This window comes from Dromiciops gliroides, chromosome 1 (assembly GCF_019393635.1).
Source record: "Dromiciops gliroides isolate mDroGli1 chromosome 1, mDroGli1.pri, whole genome shotgun sequence".
NCBI lineage: Eukaryota > Metazoa > Chordata > Mammalia > Microbiotheria > Microbiotheriidae > Dromiciops > Dromiciops gliroides.
In genome coordinates, this window is record NC_057861.1 from 348,244,720 (window position 1) to 348,264,671 (window position 19,952).

The 19,952-nt window shown below is 37.3% G+C and overlaps 1 pseudogene; it reads right to left on the reverse strand.

The window, feature by feature from the left end:
• Positions 1 to 12,872: 12,872 nt before the first annotated feature.
• On the reverse strand, positions 12,873 to 19,521 carry LOC122749045 (annotated as a pseudogene).
• Between the last annotated feature and the right edge of the window lie 431 nt (positions 19,522 to 19,952).

The following is a 19,952-nucleotide window of genomic DNA, read 5'->3' on the forward strand; positions in this document are numbered from 1 at the left end:
GGGTGCTATCTTTAAATGGTAGAGGATTTCTACAATGTCCATACTCTACCTTCTTCAATCAGAGAAAAGGAAAGGTGCCAGAGTCAGGGGGTCTAAGACTCCTGAAACTAATGTATCATATTTTTGGATCTATAGACTCCTTGCAACACTGTGTTCTGGCCACCCCCTTGGAGATATTTGCTAGGGGTTCAGTACAGTCCTTGTTGTTTGGCACTGGACATGGCTCCAGGGGAGGTCAAAGGATCTTCAGCTGTTAGGAACCATCATTATTATTGCATTCTGCACCTTTTCAGAGGCCTGCTCCCAGGACCTTTTATTACTGGATCCTATATGATCTATTTAAAACTAAGAGCAAATATTTTATGTTATAGAGACAATTTAGAGACCTTTCCAATAATTTAGGTAAAGCAACAATGCCTATTATCACCATTATTATTTAACACTGCTCTAAAACTGCTAGCTATACAATAAAACAAGAAAGAAAATGTGAGGGCATAAGCATATGCAAAGAGGAAAAAAGATCACTTTTTGCTGATGATATGAAGTATATTTTTAATAGTTTTATTGATGTATTTTGTTTTTACATTATAAACATTTATAGATTATACTCGCCTTTTGAAAGGTCTCTTGCAAAAAAGTAAAATTTTAAATTAAAACTAATAATACATTGGCCTAATCTGAAAGTTCATGTAACATTTCACATATATAGCACTTTCACCTCTCTATTTAAAAAAAAGTCTATTTTCTTTCCCTCCTCCCACCACTGGAAAAAAAAAATTTTTGTAACTAATATGCATAGTCAAGCAAAATATAATTCCTTCAAGAAATCTTTAGTCAATTAAAATTAATAGGGACAATTAATAAATTTAGCAAACATTCATGGTAGAAAATAAATCCATACAAAGTATTAGCAGCTGTTTAATACCAAAAATCCTAGAAAGAAAATCTAGAAAAATTTATCTACCAAGATACATTCAGAACTTGTATGAACATAAAAGTAATCTCTGTGGAAATAAAAAAAAGAGCCAAATAATTAGATAATTGATTTCTCATGGTTAAATTGAGGCAATAGGATACACAAATGACAATGTGACCTAAATTAACTTACTTATTCAGGGCTAAAGCAAATTACTAAAATATTATTTTATAGAGCTATTTTTTTTTACAAAATACTTCATATGTAGCAAAAAAGATCAAGAATCTCATAATAATAATAATAATAGTCAATAAATGTCTATTAAGAGTCCATGGTACTCCAGGCTCCAGACTAAGTCCTGTGACTACAAAGACAAAAAAGGAAGACAGCCCCTGCCCTCAAGGAGCTTAAAATCTAATGGAGAAAGGCAGACAAAAAAAGGAGGAGGAGGATGGGTCACCAGAGAATACCTTGTGATGCTCATGGTGTTGAAACCAAGCAGAGCAGCTGATGAGAAATGGAGAGGTGGCTGCAATTTCTGAGCCTACTGTAAAGTCAAGTTTTGGGCATAGTCTTTTGCTTTTGCTCCAGTTCCCTAATGAGAGAAGAGAAGCAACTGGGGGCACTGAGGAGGTGCTGAGTACCAAAGTTGCAGCAATCTGCATGATGTTGAGATTTTGAGTCATTAACTAGAAGAAGCTTGATATGTTCTTGGAATTGAAAATAGACAGAGTAGCTGATGAGAAATGTAAAAAGATGGGAAGGAAAGGGAGTCTATCAGTACCTTATCTCAAATTACCCTATAAATCAGTCATCAATTAAATTATTTGGTACTACTAAACATAGATTTTAATCAATGGTACAGATTCAGAGCAGATATATTGGAGCAAAAGAACACAGTAGAAGAGCATTTTAGCATCCTAAAGATCCCACTTACTGGGATAAGTATTCTTTATTTGACAAAACTGCTGGGAAAACCAGAAAGCATTTTGGCAAGAGATTTAGAATAGAGCAGCCGGGCAGCTAGGTGGCGCAGTGGATAAAGCACCAGCCCTGGATTCAGGAGGACCTGAGTTCAAATTCAGCCTCCGACACTTGACACTTACTAGCTGTGTGATCTCGGGCAAGTCACTTAACCTTCATTGCCTCGCCCCCCCCCAAAAAAAAAGGATAGAGCAGCACCTCACACCATAATATATTCCAAATGGATACATGACTTAGATATCCTAGGACAGATAGGTGATACAGCAGATAGAGGACTAGGCCTAGAATCAGGAATACCTCAGTTCAAAATCAGTCTCAGACACTTACTAGCTGTGTGACTTAAGCAAGTCACTTAACCACTGTTTACTTCAGTTTCCTCATCTGTAATATGGGTTTATTGGCAGTGCCTACCTTCCAGGATTCTTGTGAGGATTAAATGAGATAATATTTGGTAAAGCATTTAGCACAATGCCTAGAACATAGTACTATACAAATGTTAGCTATTATTAATCAATCAATCAGTCAATTAATTAATTGGAGGAGGAATGAAGAAATTACCTTTCAGATCTGTGGTATTTATGTATGGTCTATAAGTATGTACTTATATTTATATATAGCATCTCTTCAGTAGAATAGTAGGATGTTACTCCATTAAAGGAATGCACCATTTTGTACTTGCTTTTGAATTTTGAATCTCCAGCACCTTGCATAGTACCTTGTGCATAGTATATTCTATATAAGCTTTGGTTGAATTTAACTCACTTCAGGACAGTTTTGAAATACAATATGAGATATATTTTTAATGGGGAGAGGGAGTTGAGGAAGAATGAGAACACTGTCACTGTCTGGGAAGGCAGATAACAGTGTGGAGAGCTGTAGGCAGACAGTGGGTGGCATAAAGGCACTGTGTGCTTGGGAGAAGTATCATAAGAGGGAGGAATTGCAGAAAAGGGAATGGACATATGTCAAAGAGGATGCTTAACTTGAGAATCATACATAAAATGTGACTTCATGGTGTTTTGGAAAGAGCTGTCAGGGAATGAGAGGGAAGGAAAGGGAACATAGATGTGCTCCAGAGGTGGCAAGGGATATCAGATGCCTATTTGCAATTTCATAGACTGTTAAAGCATTTAAGGAAGTAATAATAATAATAATAGCTAATATATGGATGATGATTATTATAATGTAGTAATAATACTAACAACAACAACAACAATAATAATAACTACTGTGTGGATGCAGGACAACTAGACGGTGCAGTGGATCGAGTGTCAGGCCTGGAGTAGAGGAGACTCATTTTTCTGAGTTCAAATCTGCCTTCAGATACTAGTTATGTGACCCTGCACAAGTCAATTTAGCTTGCTTGATTGCTTCATTTTCTCATCTGTAAAATGAGCTGGTGAAGGAAATGGCAAACCACTCCAGTATCTTTGGCAAGAAAACCCCAAAAGGGGTTACAAAGAGTCAGACACAACTGAAAAATTGCTGAAGAATATATGGATTGCACTTTAAGATTTGAAAAACACTTCATATGTTATCTCATTTGATTTTCATAACTTGATGAGATAGGTGTTATTATTATCTCTATTTTACAGAGGAGGAAAAATGAATTTAACAGGAATGAAATCACTTTCTTGGGGTACATAGCTATTAAGTATCAGAGGCAGCTCTCTCTAAGTTCAATGTTCAGTATGCCACCTAGCTACCTCAGAGATGGTTTTGGTTAAGAAAATCCTGAGGGCAGTGGTCAAGGGATCCTTGAAGGAGAGAAGGCAATTGTGAAAGTGGCTCTACTTGTATGTTTCTGTGAGCCTGGAGAGGGAGAGAATTATTTTGGGAGGATGTTAGGTTAATTTCAGTTGTTGTATGTTGAAGACTGAGAAAGTATATGTCACTACATGGCAAGACAGTTATGGAGCTAAAGAGAGCTGAGACCTGGTGTGAGGTGAACTGTATCTAGGTGAAGAATTGTAACTTGGTTACTATGCTCAGTCCCCACTTCCAACTCTATGTATACTGGTGGGGTGTGAGTAGTGGTGAAAAAACTGCAAGATTTTTTTTTTTTATTGTGCAACATGTTTTTATGGGAGGGTTCTCAGCTCCTCTTGCCATTGGCTTTGGAAAGAGATTACTTGAGGTGTGTAGCCAGTAGGGTGATTAAGATATAGAGTATCATCAGTCAAATTCTGAGTTCGGTTTGTAAGACTCTTTATGGCTGTGTATGACCTTGGCAAATCCCAAGACCTCATATGTAAAAAGAGGGAGTTGGATCAAATGATATTTAAGGTCCTTTCTTATACTACCTTTTGGTGATTTCTGTTTACCTGACATGGGTATGGAGTAGGTGCTTAATGGCTGTTTAATAGGCAGTCTTCTTAATGAGAAGGAAGCCACAGAGCTTGAGACTTTTGTGGGTTTGTTCCAGGTATTTCAGCAACTGGCCCTGTACCATATAATTAAGCAAAACTGATTTTTAAATTGTCCTGAAGAATCTTTAGGTGGCTACCCACAGAGACAACTTTAAAAGTCACAACATGGTGATATCTTCCCATTGAATTCATTAGCATTCACACTTTTCATGGGCATTTGAAAAAAACCCCAAACACTTCAAATTTATGATGCAATCCTATCGCTTCTCTCTTCTTTGCATTATAGGAATGCCTTTGTATGTATACTTGTATTTTAATAGTAATTCAAGACCTAGCATTGATAGTAGCAGGCTTGAAATTTACAGACAAGGATGAAGTGAAAAGAATGATGATTATTTGAGGAAGATGATAACAATAATTCTATTCTTTCAGAGCTGAGGATTTTACGGGGATAAAATCAAGAACATTTATTGAAGTTACATGCCCCAACTATAAAAATAGATACAGCCTGTGTGTTTCCATATACAAGCAGTAGAAGATAAAGAGCCTTGTCTTAATTGTATCTGGGGGCTTGATATAATAATGAAAAGCAGAAAATCATGCTAGCAGAGTGATGTCTATGCAAAGCATTAAGAAGAAAAAAATTATGTGTTCTAAAATCAATGCTTAAACAAAACAGTGGAACATATTATTTAAATGATTTCTAGGTTCATTGACTATCAGGTTTCTTCCTTAAATTCACATATTCCATGTCTGGAGGACAAAAGCATGAATTATCTGTAGGTCTCTGGAAGATGGAGCAATAGAGGTGGTATTCATTTTCTAGTTATGTCAGATGTGTTCACACCATTACTTATATCCCTTAACTTTCCTTCAGAAATGATTTTCGTTAGAAATTAAATGTGTTAAGTGTTGGTGACATCATGATTTTGTGAAAAGCATGCAATTAACTCACAGAAATCTGGTATTTCTTCTTCTCTAACTCGTGTTACCATCAATTCAGTCACTGTAGAACCTCTTATGGTGGAGCCATTATTGGAAGTGGCAATGATCAACGTAAGAGAAAGAGAAAAGGAGAGAAGGAAAAAGAGGGAGGGTTGCTTCAGGGAATTGGGGATAGTTGGTAGAAGAAGAAATATCAGGTATGTATCCCTCAAACTTGTACATGTACTCAGAATAACTGTGATGCTCTACTTGCGCATTCCTCTGCTTCTTCCCTCTCCTTTCCTTTTTCCCTATAAGACTGCTTCCTTGGACAACTACTTTATCTCGAATCTATCCCTTCTTACTTCAGGGTAGATGCAGGCAGAGTCTCTAATAGCAACTGCTTATCTTATCTCTTCTTTGAGAGCACTAGCTCTTTCTCAGGTGTTATTTAAAATTGTCTGAGGCAGCTAGATAGCATAGTGATTAAAGCACTGGCCCTGGAGTCAGAAGGACCTGAGTTCAAATGTGGACTCAGACACTTACTAGCTGTATAACCCTAGGCAAGTCACTTAAGCCAGATTGTTCCCCCCAAAAGAAGAGAAACTGTGGGATTACATGTTCTTCAGAATGATAATCAAGGTAGGATGACCAGGACTTTGGACCAGGACTCAAAATGTTGAAGGTGAAATAATTTTTTTTCTATACACAAATGCACACCCACACCCTTTAGCATCATAGAAGCCATTGTAGTAACTAATTCCTTCATTTGGTCCAATAAGTTTGTCTTAATTTTTTCCTTCATGATTTTCACATCTTTAACTTAATTGAAGATCCAGTGTTTCATGCTGCTGGACTTGGGCACTATTTCTGCTGCTTTTGCCATTGTTGGTTATGACTGGATGGTTGAGGCAAGAAAAACTCTGGTAGTAATCACTGAGTGGTAGTGATGGAAAGGGAAACAGGGAGTCTAGAATGCATCTAAGGAAAATAGTGGATGGCTGGACTAATAATCGTTCCAGGGGGTTAAAGTGGAAAGTGGCCTTGATCCACTAAGCTCCTTATCCCTAATCACTATGTAGACTACATCCCTTTTCCTTACTTCCTCAGTGTTATGTGTGGAGTTCTAAAATACATATGATGCTAATGGGGAAGGTTTTTCATATAATCAAGTGTTAGTGTTATACTCAAGTTACCTCAGGTAGGCCCTATCATTGATGTGATGCATACTCCAGCCAATAAAGAAATATTAAGTATAGCCCCAGCACAGAGACACTCAGAGGAATGGCAGATAGATACAACATGTAGTATTCCCAGAAGGCTTCCTCAGGGTTGACACATAGGAAGAAACCTATAAAGAAATCCCTAAGTCAGCAAAGCAAACTGGGCTTACCTGGGAGTAAATAACTGTCTGGGTAGCCAATTTTCCATAAGAATACAAAGTAGCAGCCATTCTGGCAGTGGGCTCTTCTTTAAGTCTCTTCTCTCTGAACTGCCCCCTATGCTCACAATGAAGTTCAGCACAAGTGCAGTTCATGTGGCAGAGACTTGGTGCTCTCCTCTGCCATAGTGCTGATCCAGTTATTTGCTGCTGCTACCTTTGACTATAGTTCTGTCACTGACTGACCAGCCTAGTCCCTGCTCCTAATCTCTAGTTATTCTCCCTTCCACTAGAACCCCAGTCTAAGGTTATCTTTAAACGTTAACCAAATTGAAGCTTGTTTTTGTAAAATATCAAAGGGATGCACCTTGAGAAGTCTCACTCCCTGAATATCAGAGGGAGTTTGGGGAACTGAGACCTTGAGCCTACTGTATGACAGGAGGGCAAGGTATGGAGGTAGGAAGAGTGAGGAATATTCTTGGAATTCCAAACTGTTGTACAGATTGTTTTTCCATAGAAATATTGATAACTCTAATGATTATATCCAATAGCATCATTCTAGTGCTTACCACAGTACCTGGCACATGATAGGTGCTTAATAGATGTTTATTGATTGATTGGCTAATACATTGTAATATTAGGGACTCACCATATTTGGGACTAGATGAATTTCACATTCCCTTCCAGCTTTAAATCTTTGACTTTCTGATCTTTTCCCAGGTTTAATAATTTAGGAATTATTTGACCTCCATTTTAAAGCATAGTAACAATGACTGACATATAGGTTAGTACACACATATACATACATTATCTTATTTGAGCTTGGCAAAATTCTGTGAAATAGATACTATTTTTTGTCATTATCATCCCTATTTTACAGATGAGGAAGTTGGGGTTTCAGAAAGTTAGGTTTAAATGACTTTTCCAGGAATACACAGATAGTACCTGAGACAAGATTTGAATACAGGTCTTTCCAACTACCATGCCACCTGCCTCATATATTGAAAGTGGAAACAATTTGCAATTCTAGCTGGTTCAGTCTTTAGACAGATTTAATTCTGAGACAATAAATTATTAGTGTCATAAAATGTTTAAGGTAATAAAACAGAAAATATTTTTGACTGAAAAAATGAAAAATTAATTAAACACAGATGTTGATAGTTTTATGTTTTGAGTACAATTATTTACCAATTGGAAAACAGATGAGAAAAAAAGAATTATGATACTTTCACTTAAGTGGACTGATGTTAAGTGAAGTGCACAGAACCAGAACATTGTACACAGTAATAGCAACATTGTGTGATGATCAACTGTGACAGACTTAGCTCCTCTCAGCAATACAATGATCTAAGACAATTCCAAAGGACTCATGATGGAAAATACTCTCCACATCCAGAAAAAAGAACTGTGGAATCTGAATGCAGATTGAACCATACTATTTCTACTTTTTAATTTTTCTTCTTTTGTTCTGATTCTTCTTTCACAGCATGACTAATGCAGAAATATGTTTAATGTGATTGTACATATATGACCTATATCAAATTGCTTTCTGTCTTGGGGAGGTTGGAAGGAAGGGAGGGAGAAAAATTTGGAACTCAAAATCTCATAAAAACAAAAGTTGAAAACTATCTTTACATGTAACTGGAAAAAATAAAATTATTAAGGTTGAAAAAAAGAATTATGATACTTTCAACAGAAACCACAACAAGCATTTTAAGTGCCCAATATATGCAAAATGCCTTTTCAACCAACCTCAAGTGAAACAAATAAATGAGAAAATGTTTATTCACACCTACCCTTCCAAACTTCTCAAATGATCAATTCATCATCGTAATTTCTATTAAAATATGATCTTATTAGAACAAATTCCTTTAGTGGTACTATATGGAATGAGGATCTATGGTGTCATGATTTTTTGACAGCTTGTAATATCAATTATATCAATGTTTCATGCACATAAACACATATATGTATATAATATCTTCCTATATGTACATGCATATAGAAATGTATTTGTTTGCTGCATATGTGTATACATGCATTTATTTAGATATGTACATCAATGTGTATGTACATAAACAAACATATATGTATATACATATATGCTTGTAAAATGAATTTACTGGATTAGTAATGTTTAGGCATGACATCTGAGCAGAGCACCTTGCCAGTTAACTAGCCCAAGCTTTAAGTAACTTTAGCATGAAATGCTGCCAATTTGATTCTAGTGGATACAGCTTTACTAAAAAATGTATAGAACTGGAAAAGGAATGTGATGAATATATGAATGAATGGAAGGGTATTTTTAAAGTCCTTACTATAAGTCAAACACTATGAAGTGCTGGGGATGAAAATAGAAAAAAACCCCAAGATGGTTTTTGTTCTTGAAGAGCTCACTCTAACTGGGGGAGACAGCACATAGAAGAAATTTCACCGGGCTGATAGAAAAGCCTAGAAGCTCTAAGAATACCATGGAGGTTCATCTTAATTTAACCTTTACTCAGTGACCTAAGGGCATATTGAAAATAGAACCCAAAGGGTTGAGTCAGGACAAACCCAGACTTCTGAAGTTCTACTGGTTATTTGAAAGAGCATGGGGCAGAAATTTCCAATGACCAAGCTGTCCATGATAGGAACTCTTGTCTTGGCCCCTGCTGGCCTTCTTAAAGGGACAAAAAATGCTTCCTCCCTTTTCTATGTGGCAAAGGCATAACAGAAGTCAAGACAAAACAACTTGCCAAATCTACCTATTTTAGAGCAAACATGGCCATTCAGAATGGAAATGCTTCTTTGATTTGGGTCACTCCCTTCTTCCAACTCAGAAAAAGTATTGTGTGGCATATATTGGTTTAAAAGGGAAAATGGAGTAAAATGAAAATGTTTTGTGATTTTTTCTCAAACTTTGAGACAACCTATAATATCTTGATGTATCTTAAAGCCAGGATTAGTAATAATGATAGTTTGCATTTGTATATGACTCTCAGGAATGCAAAATACTGTACTTTCCTTTTAATAATTAAGTAATATAAGCAAGGCCTGCTAAAGAGGAGGAACTTGAAAATCAGAGAGATAAATGAGTTGTCCAAGGCTACACAGCTAATTGGAAGGGAACTGGTGTCTATGCCTACTAGATGATATGTCTCCAAGATCAAAGGAAGAAAAGATGAGTTACAGGTGGTTAGTAAATCCCTTCTGAAGAATTCCAAAGACAGTTACAGAGAATTTCTCCTGATTTGCAATACTGATGCCTACTTGCCATTTCTGATGATTCACACAGGGACAAAAAATGCTACCAGAAGGACTAGAAAACAATAAGGATTTTGAAGTGCTGGGAATGAATCTGAAGATCTTTCACTCACATATAATGTTTTTGTTACTGCTATAAATAGAAGACAAAGACAAAGGAGGATAGAGAGGAAAAATTAGGAAGTAAGCAGCTTGAAAGAAGATGTATTTGAGAACAAGGCTTATACTTCTGGATCATAGCTTATAATATGGGAATTTGGGGCTCTTGGCCAGGAATTCAATGTCCCTAACAAGAGTGAGTGTGTATACACACACACACACACACACACATGTGTGTGTATGTATGTATACATACACATATGTATGTATGTATATACACACATATGTGGGGACCAATTTTTAATTGGGGAGTGTTAGCTAAGTGGGTCCCCGCAATATTGGGGCAAGAAAGGAGAACAGCAGCCTCCCTCAAAACAGAACAAGATTTATTTTAACAAGAACGAACTTAAAAAAAAACAACACAAACAGGATCAGTAGGATCAAGGGAAAGGAAATAAAATGGGGAAAGTGAAATTATACAACCTGAAAAAATACCACTGCCCAGAAATCAGCTGAGAATACACAGCAGAGCTCTTGTCACCTTCCAGCTTCCAGCTAGAATGGCAAATTCTCCTCCCCAATCCCAGAAAACCCCATAAAGCCCACAGCCAATTGGATGGTTGCTCTGACAGTCACATGACTGCCTTCACTAGGCTTCAAACATTATAATTTTTCCAGGCCTATGTAGGTGTCAGTGAGTGGTGATGATGTGAGGTGCCAGCGCCATGGCAATGGCTACAACCAGTGGGTGGAGCACCGTGTGGTTTGCAGAGCCCCAGGCCAATGTGTGCCGAAGCATAAAAACCTCAAATAACAATTAATTCTTTACACATACATACATACACACATGCATATATTTTTTCTGGTGTCAAAAGGGAGAGGTGACAGCTTTACTGTATGTTGCCTTGGTCAGTCTGGAGTATTGGGCTCAACAATTAGTGCCATATTTTATATGTAGGGAAGTATTCATAGTAGGGTAATCAGAAGATAATCATAACATATGAAAATTGATTAAAAGAATGGGGAATGGGGGCAGCTAGGTGGCGCAGTGGATAGAGCACCAGCCCTGGAGTCAGGAGTACCTGAGTTCAAATCCAGCCTCAGACACTTGATGCTTACTAGCTGGGTGACCCTGGGCAAGTCACTTAACCCCAATTGCCTCACCAAAAAAAAAAAAAAAAAGAATGGGGAATGTTTAGCTGAGACAAGAGCAGGCTTGAAGGGCAAGTAGAAGAGGAGATTGCAATTATGTTAAAATGTTTGAGGGGCTATCATGTGAAAGTGAGAGTAGATTTTTTTTTTTGGTCTCTAGAGAGCAAAAATAGGAATACTGAGTACAAACTGCAGAGAAGCTATAAGAAACACCTTCTTAACAATTAGAAACATCCAAATAAGGAATAGAATTCCTCCAGAAATAATGAGCCTCTCACTGTGGATCACTGCTAGCAAAGGTTGAATAACTTGTCAAATAAGTTGTAGGTTCTATTCTTGTTCAGGCAAGGCATGGAGTTGAGTCTGGATCTGGATAACTTAGGCCCTTTACAACTTTGGGATTTTATGATTTTGATCTTAGGTACCAAGTTCTTTGTCCTTCCCATTAAATCTACTGCTTCTCATTCACCTGCAAAAAGACATCACCAAGTATGACTGGAAGACAGTGGAACTTCTCTGAGATTACCTTCCTTTGTGTTCTAGTCAGTGTAACTTCTGAATTTTTAGGCTGCATTCTAACCCTCTGGCATTAGGAATGGAAAACATTACAAGGACTTCTTTAAATAATAAACAGGCAAGGTCTATTTCATGCAAATATAGCAATTAAGAATAACAGGAGGGGCAGCTAGATGGCACAGTGGTTAAAGCACCGGCCCTGGATTCAGGAGTACCTGAGTTCAAATCCGACCTCAGACACTTGACACTTACTAGCTGTGTGACCCTGGGCAAGTCACTTAACCCCCATTGCCTGTAAAAAAAACCAAAAACAAAAACAAAAGAATAACAGGAAACCATTCCTATTTATTGTAGGTTTTATAGGAGCCTTCTTTTAATAAAGCTGAAATTGTTTTAAAGTATCTGTCAATAATTCTTCTGATGACTATCTGTAGTTCTTTCCTCTCTCCCTTAATTGTACAGAATTAGTTCATAAGCCAATCAGCTGTGATAGAAATCAATATTGTAAAACCTATCTTTAGAACATATTCTGAAAAGATTTATTGATGTGTTTTGTTTTTACATTATAAACATTTACAGATTACTCCTACATCATGGCAAGTCTCATAACAAAGTATAGCAATTAGGAAAAACTAATAATATAGTGATCTCAGCTGAAAAGGCATGGTACATCTTACATCTGTAGTTCTTTCTATTAAAACAAATTAACATCTATTTTCTTTGCCCTTCCCCAACTCGATCCAACTGAAAAAAGAAAAAACCCACAAAGATTATTGTAACAACTATTCAGTGCAGCAAAACAGATTTATTGACAGACACAATGAAAGTATGCTGCCAAGGTCTGTTGCCAAGACCATGAACAAGAAGGTTTGTAGAAAGACTTTTGTTAAGAGTCATTGGTGGTCATGAGGTACACAGTTATCAGATCTATGGAAAGCTATTTCACATGTACTTGTGTATTAATTGGGCAACTTTTCCATCTATAGAATGGCACCCCCCCCCAAACTGGTGGAGGTCCTGTGAAAGCAATGTGCTACAATGCACTTATTGCCTATAAGAAAATTAGTTGGATTCTTTAATGATTAAGAAGAGATGAACACTTACCTTACAAGATGCTAAACAAAAGAGAATCCCTTACCAGTTTTTCAAAATTTTTCTGTACTAGACAGATGAAGGAAAGAAGACTATATATACTATTATACAAAAATCAGTCCAAACAGGAAGAGAGGCAGCATCTTTACTGCCAGCAAGGCCACCTAATAAAATGTCTAGGATTCAGTGCTTGCTACTTTTCACCAATTATTTTCTGTATTCTATCTGTTTAACTGAGGTATAGCTGGATATTCACAGTCAAGTTGGTTGTCCTTCCAAAGCTTAACATGTAGCATACAGGATAAATTTGCAAACCAGTGAGAAGACTGGATGACCCTGTACACCCAGGCAAAACACAGTTTTCTGAACTTGTCTGGTCACCAGTCATCCAGCAATGCATTGAGTATTGATGCAAAAGGAATTACTCCCTTGTCTCCAGGTATGTACGAGCTGACCTCATAATTCAGTTATTCCTCAAAAGGACTCCTAAGGGGGGAATTAATGTACAGCTTGGGATAGGATCTTGGCTGGATGAAGGGCAGAATTTTTTAATCTTATTCAGATGGAGGGAGCATCAAATTTTTAAATCTTTTTGTCCAGCCTTCAAATATTTCCAGATGAACCACAAATATTGCTTTGGGCACATTCTAAAAGTGAATGGATGGGAGAAGCTAGGTGGTACAGTGGATAAAGCACTGGCCCTGGATTTAAGAGTACCTGAGTTCAAATCTGACCTCAAACATTTGACACTTACTAGCTGTGTGACCCTGGACAAGTCACTTAAACCCCTTTGCCTCTAGTGAGGACAATTAGACAGTGAAGAATAATAAATTGTTCATATCTGGCTTTACAATTTTCCTTGATCATTCCATGACATCTGATGGATAGCTGATCACTGAAATGATTGTCACAGGCTTATTACTTCTAAAACATCTATAAAGTCTTTTAGCACAATAGATGTACCAAGGAAAAGCCCAAAGCAAAATCTGAGGGAAATTTGCATATAAGTTGGGCTCCTCTGAACAGATTTCCACAAACTCAAAAGAGTTCAGGAATGTGCTCTGAGAAATACTCTGGCATGGCAATATTTAGGTAGTTACTTCTAGTAGGACTGAGGCAGCCAGGAGGCTATGCAAGATTAGTTTGATTTTTAAGAAGCCCTCATAGAATATCAACTGTAGATACTCCTAAGGCATAGAGACACAAATACATCAATGTTTCAAGGGGAGTATCCCCCAAGCATGTGAAGACTTCCCCCAGTGGAATGGACAGACAAGAACAATTTGTTTCAGTTGCCATGAAAACAACTAAAGCAGGTGCTGTGGAGTACCTAGAGATTGGTCAGACACGAAAAATTCCAAGGTCATCAACTGCATCCCATGCTATTGCCAGTTGTCCTGAGTTTTGTCTTGCCACTAGACTTCAATGACTCTAGAAGAGAGAATAAGATAACTCTGTGCAGCTCTACCTCACTTAAATTGAATTCATGCATGAGTTAAGACATCACTCTGTGATGTCATTGGTCCTCTCTGAGAATGAAGGGCAAACAACAATATTAGTATTTACCTACACAGTCAAGTCAAGTTAGCAACAATTTATTAGAAACCTGCTATGTGCTAGGCACTGTGCTAAGCACTGGGGATATAAAGGCAAAAAAGATAGTTCCTGCTCTCAGAGAGCTCATAGTCATATGTAGGAAATAACATGCAAATAGCAATGTACAAACAAGATATATACAGAAACATTTGGCACTAGCATGAAAAGGGATCAGGCAAGGCTGCTTGCATAGAGGGAGATTTTAGCTGAGACTTGGAGGAAGCCAGGGAAACCAGGTAGCTGAGATGAGGAGAGAAAGAAATCCAGGCATGAGAGACAACAGTTAAAATTCCTAGAGTCAGGAGATAGAATGTCTAATTTGAGGAACCACAACAAGGCCAGTGTCACGGCATAGTAGAGTATGAAACAGGGAAGGGGTAAGAAGAAAGGTTGGAGAAAGAGGAAAGGGCCGTTAAGAATCAAACAGAGAATTTTAGATTTGATCCTGAAGGCAATAGGAAGGCACTGGAATTTATTGAATGGGAGGGGAAGATGGTCAAATTTGAACTTTAAGAAGATTAATTTGACAGCTGAATGGAGGGTAGACTGGAGTGGGGCAACTTGAAGCAGGAATACCAATCAGCAGGCTATTGTAATAGTCCAGACTTGAGGTAATCACCTGCACTAGGGTGATGGCAGTAGTTATGCTCTAGGGTGATGGCACAGTGGATAAAGCACCAGCCCTGGATTCAGGAGGATCTGAATTCAAATCCTGCTTCAGACACTTGACATTTACTAGCTGTATGACCCTGGGAAAGTCACTTAACCCTCATTGCCCCACAAAAAAATACATGTAAGAAGAAACCACCAAATTTGGCAACTTATTTATTATGGGTGGTGCTGGTGGTGATGGAGGTGTATGAGAGTGAGGAGTTGAGGATAACATCCAGGTTGTGAGTATACCACCACTAGGAAGAAGATGGTACTCTCCAGTGTAATAGGAAAGAAAAGGGGGTTGTAGATACTCATTGGTGCACTGATAATTATTACAGATTTGTGTAGATACATAAATACATTTGCATGTTAGCTAGACATAATTTTGCTATTTCATATAATCTGCTGTTTATGCATGTTATTGTGTAGATATTGATATTATTTCAATGCTTTTTCTGCATCTTTACTTGTTTGAATATATTGAATATATATTACATGTAATTTAGACATATAGTTCCTAGAGATCAATCTAGAATTTAGGACTATGGGTTCTATTCAGAATTTAGAATTCTGGATGGCATATATGCTCAAACACGTTCTAGTTGCTTTTCCTGGTACAACAAATGTTTAACCAGGGAAATAGTATAAAAGAGTTATTCTTTCACAAAAGGGCTACATAGAGAGTTGTAGAACTAACTGTAAACATGTGCCTACATTAGGTAATCACTTTTTTAAGGTAAAAACAGTCCCTTGAGTGAATCTGAAAAGAAGCAATGTTCACTGGATGAAATACAGGCACAGCACAGAGATATTGTGGGTTTTGTTCACACTACAGCAATAAATCAAGTCACATGATTTTTTTGTTTTTACAAAGCATATAAAAAGTTATGTTTATGCTATACTGTAGCATATTAAGTATGCAATAGCCTTATGTCTTAAAAAAAGCAATGTACATACCTTAATTTAAAATGCTTTATTGAAAAAAATTCTAACCATCATCTGTCCCTTTGGAAGCCAATCTTTTTGCTGGTGGAGGGTCTTGCCTTGATGGCTGCTCACTGCTCAAGGTGGTGGTTGTTGATGATTGGGGTGGCTGTGGCAATTTCTTAAAATAAGACAACAATGAAGTTGGCTGCATCAATTGACTCTTCCTTTCACTTGAACACTTAGAGTCCATTGTATGGTTATTAGTTGACCTAATTTCAATATCATTGTATCTCAAGGAATAGGGAGGTCCTAGAAGAGAGAGACAGAGAAGGGCTGATCCATGGAGCAGTGAGAACACACCAACATTTAGCTATTAAGTTTGGCATGTTATATGGACGTGGTGGTACCCCAAAACAATTACAATAGTGACACCAAAGATCACTGATAACAGATCACCATAATTTATATAATAATAATGGAGAAGTTTGAAATATTGTGAGGATTACCAAAATGTGACACAGAGACATTATGAAAGCACATGCTGTTGGGAAAATGGTGCCAATAGACATGCTTGATGCAGAGTTACCACAAACCTTCTATTAAAAAAAAAGCAATATCTGCAAAGCAAGTGACGTACAATAAAATGAGGTATACCTTTATTAAAAGACATGGCTCTGGGGCGACCTGGGAGTGCAGAAACACATGCAGAAGCAACTGCCAAGAGAAAAAAATTCAGGACACTAGCAATGAGGATGTTTGGGCTAATTAGGCACAGGGTGTGTCAAAGCACAAGTTGTGTTGTTGAAATCCTTGAAACTAAAACCCCAAGGCAGTAATCCAATATTATATTTCTTCCCATGATCCTCTTTAAGGGGTTTTGAAGCCTCTTTCTCTGAGCATGAGGAAATTCTATTTACCTTTATTTTAAATGTTTTCTTTGTCTTTGTTTACAACTAGCATTTGTTAGCTGGGTATATTTATTAGGAATTGATTAGGAAGAAGCAATTGAAGTAAGGAAACATGACCAGGGAAGAGATGAGATAGGTCTAACACTGGGGTATTAAGCCAAAAGTTTTGGAGCTAAGAAAAAGATGTAGAAGATAACTGATCTGTTGATACTATTTCAAGTGTTTATAGTACAAAATCCATCTGTGTAACATGTAAACAGCGAGGCATAATTGTGATGACTACTATATCTCCCTAATACTGCTCTGTCAACAAGAAATATTTATTTAACAAACCTTTAGCAAGTTCCTACTATACTCCAGGGTATTATGCTAGGAGCTAGAGGAGAAACAAAAATAGTAAGACAAGGTCCCTACTCTCAGAGAGCTTACAAACTGAAACATTGGGTTTTATCTCAAGGTTGTCTTACCTATTCTGTGTGAAGTCAAGAACTATTTCTGACTATGGCTGTCTGTAGATGAGTGACTTCAGTTTCAGGGGAGTGTTTTCTCAATTTTTTTTCTAACAGATGTCTCATTTCTACCCTGCAGATGGTGAGATTATCAGAGAAATTTGTCCCTCCAAGGAAAATAAATGAAGAATAGGGTATGAAGGATACTTAAGTTTAAAAAGTCAACAAAAGTGTTCCATTTTTTCCTAATGGATATTTTTCATTCCTTTTTGATAGATTAGAGATTAAAGATTAGTTATTCCCACTCTTTCACTTTGTAGATGACAAATGGTCCATAAACAACAAAGCCTGTATAGAACTGATCCTCTGACTTCAAACACAATTTTCTTTGCACTGTATGTGATTTTTGTCTACTTAATAATAATTATTTAATTTAAATTTTATTATTTTGTTTTTGTGGTGGGGCAATGAGGGTTAAGTGACTTGCCCAGGGTCACACAGCCAGTGTCAAGTGTCTGAGGCCAGATTTGGACTCAGGTCCTCCTGAATGCAGGGCCGGTGCTTTATCCACTGTGCCACCTAGCTACCCCCTATTTCTTTTAATTTTTGTTGCTGTTTTGAATTACTTAGCACGTTTTATTTGCTATTGCATTAAAGGAGGCAGTGGGGTGTTTTATCATTGTCCTGAGAACCAGGGGACCAGGATTCTAGTCTTCATAGGGAGGGTACCCAGAGCACTAGGATTGGAGCAAGAAGACCTGTGTTCAAGTTCTAACCCACCATTTGATGGCTGTGACCTTGAGTAAGTCTCAGCTTCTCTGAACCTGAATTTCATCTGGAAAATGGTATTAATGGCTACCATTATTACCAGATAGTTTTGAATATAGTCAACATACCTAAAATGAAATCCCTTTGAAGGAAAAGAAAACACATAGAAAAAGAACACTAATTATAGACTTCACTATTATGAAAAGCAGAATTTTTGGGGGGGGAATGCAGCATAAAATCAGACCCAATAGTATATTTGCATTGCCTATATCTCCCTTCCTCTGCTTTTATTGATTTAGGGCTGAATGCAGCTGGAGGAATTAATGAAATTGGTGTTTAATGGGTCTACTACAAAATGGTTTTACTCTTCCCCAATTCTCTATTCCATTTACTATAGCAACTTTGTCAAAACTTCTCTTCCATCATCAAGACTACCCTCCACTCTTTCTTCTTACTTCCAAAGCCTTCACTTCTTACCTCACTGAGAAAATCAAGGTTATTTGTCATGAGATTTCCCTCTTTATATTTCATTACCTTTTCACATAATTTCTTATTTTCTCCTCCATTACTCCAATCTCTAGTAATAAGGTAGTTTTTTCTCCACCAAGACCATATCTCTACATGTATGTTCTGTCTTCTGCAGGAAATAGATTCCATCATCACCCTCTCCTTATCTAATCTTCAATCTGCCAGTGTCTTTTGTGCTGGCAACAAACATCCCAAAGATTCTCAGATCCTTTAAAAATGTCTTGAAATCCTACCATTCCACCCTCCAGTCTCTTACCTAATGTCTTTACTCCCTGGTTAAGCCAAACTCCTTAAAAACAACAACCACACCCACAAACACACCCACACCCACAAACACACCCACACCCACAACAACTTTATAATACCAATTGCATCTTCTTCTGCTTTTCTCATTTCTCAGCCTTTTGCAATTTGACTTCTAATTATATTGCTTGACTGATATTGTCCTCCTCAGGGTACCAATGATGTCTCAATTGTCAAATCTAATAGTCTTTTCTCAATCTTCTCCCTTCCTTATCTTCTCTGCAGCTTTTGAAATGATTATATGCCTCTTTATTGATATTCTCTCCTTTCTCGGTGTTTGTGATACTGTACTTTGTTCTCCTTCTGCCTTTCTGATTGCTCCTTCTCAGTCTACTTTGCTGGATGGTCATCCATGTCACACCTAATAACTGTGTGTGTACCTGAAAGCTTGGATTTGGGCTCTCTTCACCTTTAGCTGTACACTCTAGCAATCAATGACCTCATCAATTCTCATGGATTAAATTATTATCTGTATGCAGCTAACTCCAGATCTATATATTCAACACTAGCACTTCTCATAGGCTCTACTTATGTCTCTATTTATGTAAATGCCTATTAGACATTGCAAACTGAATGACACATGGACATCTCTAACTTAAAATGGCTAAAAGATAAATCATTACCCTTCCTTCCCAAACCCATTCCCTTTTACCATCAGGATACCACGATCCTTATAATCATCCATCTTCACAATTCCAGTAACATTCATTCTTAGCTCCTCAATTTCACTCATCAAATTATCAAATTAGTTGCAAAATCTTGTCATTTCTACCTCCAGAACCTCTCTCACATTTCTTTCCTTCTATCCACTCACCAAATCTATTTCTCTATTTCAGATTTCATCAGAATCTCACTCACCTTGACTATTGCAATAAGATTCAAACTGTTATCCTTGCCTAAAGTCCCTGCCTACTCTAATTTATTATCCACACAACTGCCCAAGAGGTTTTCCTGAAGCACAGATTTGACAACATTACTACTTGCCCCCAGCTTCAATAAACTGCAGTGGCTTCTTACAACTTCTCAGAATAAATATAAACACCTCTCTTTGGCATTTAAAGTCTTTCAAACTTTGAACCTTATCTAGCTTTCTAGGCTTTCTATGCATTATCCTCCTTCAAAACTCTACGGGCCAGTGCA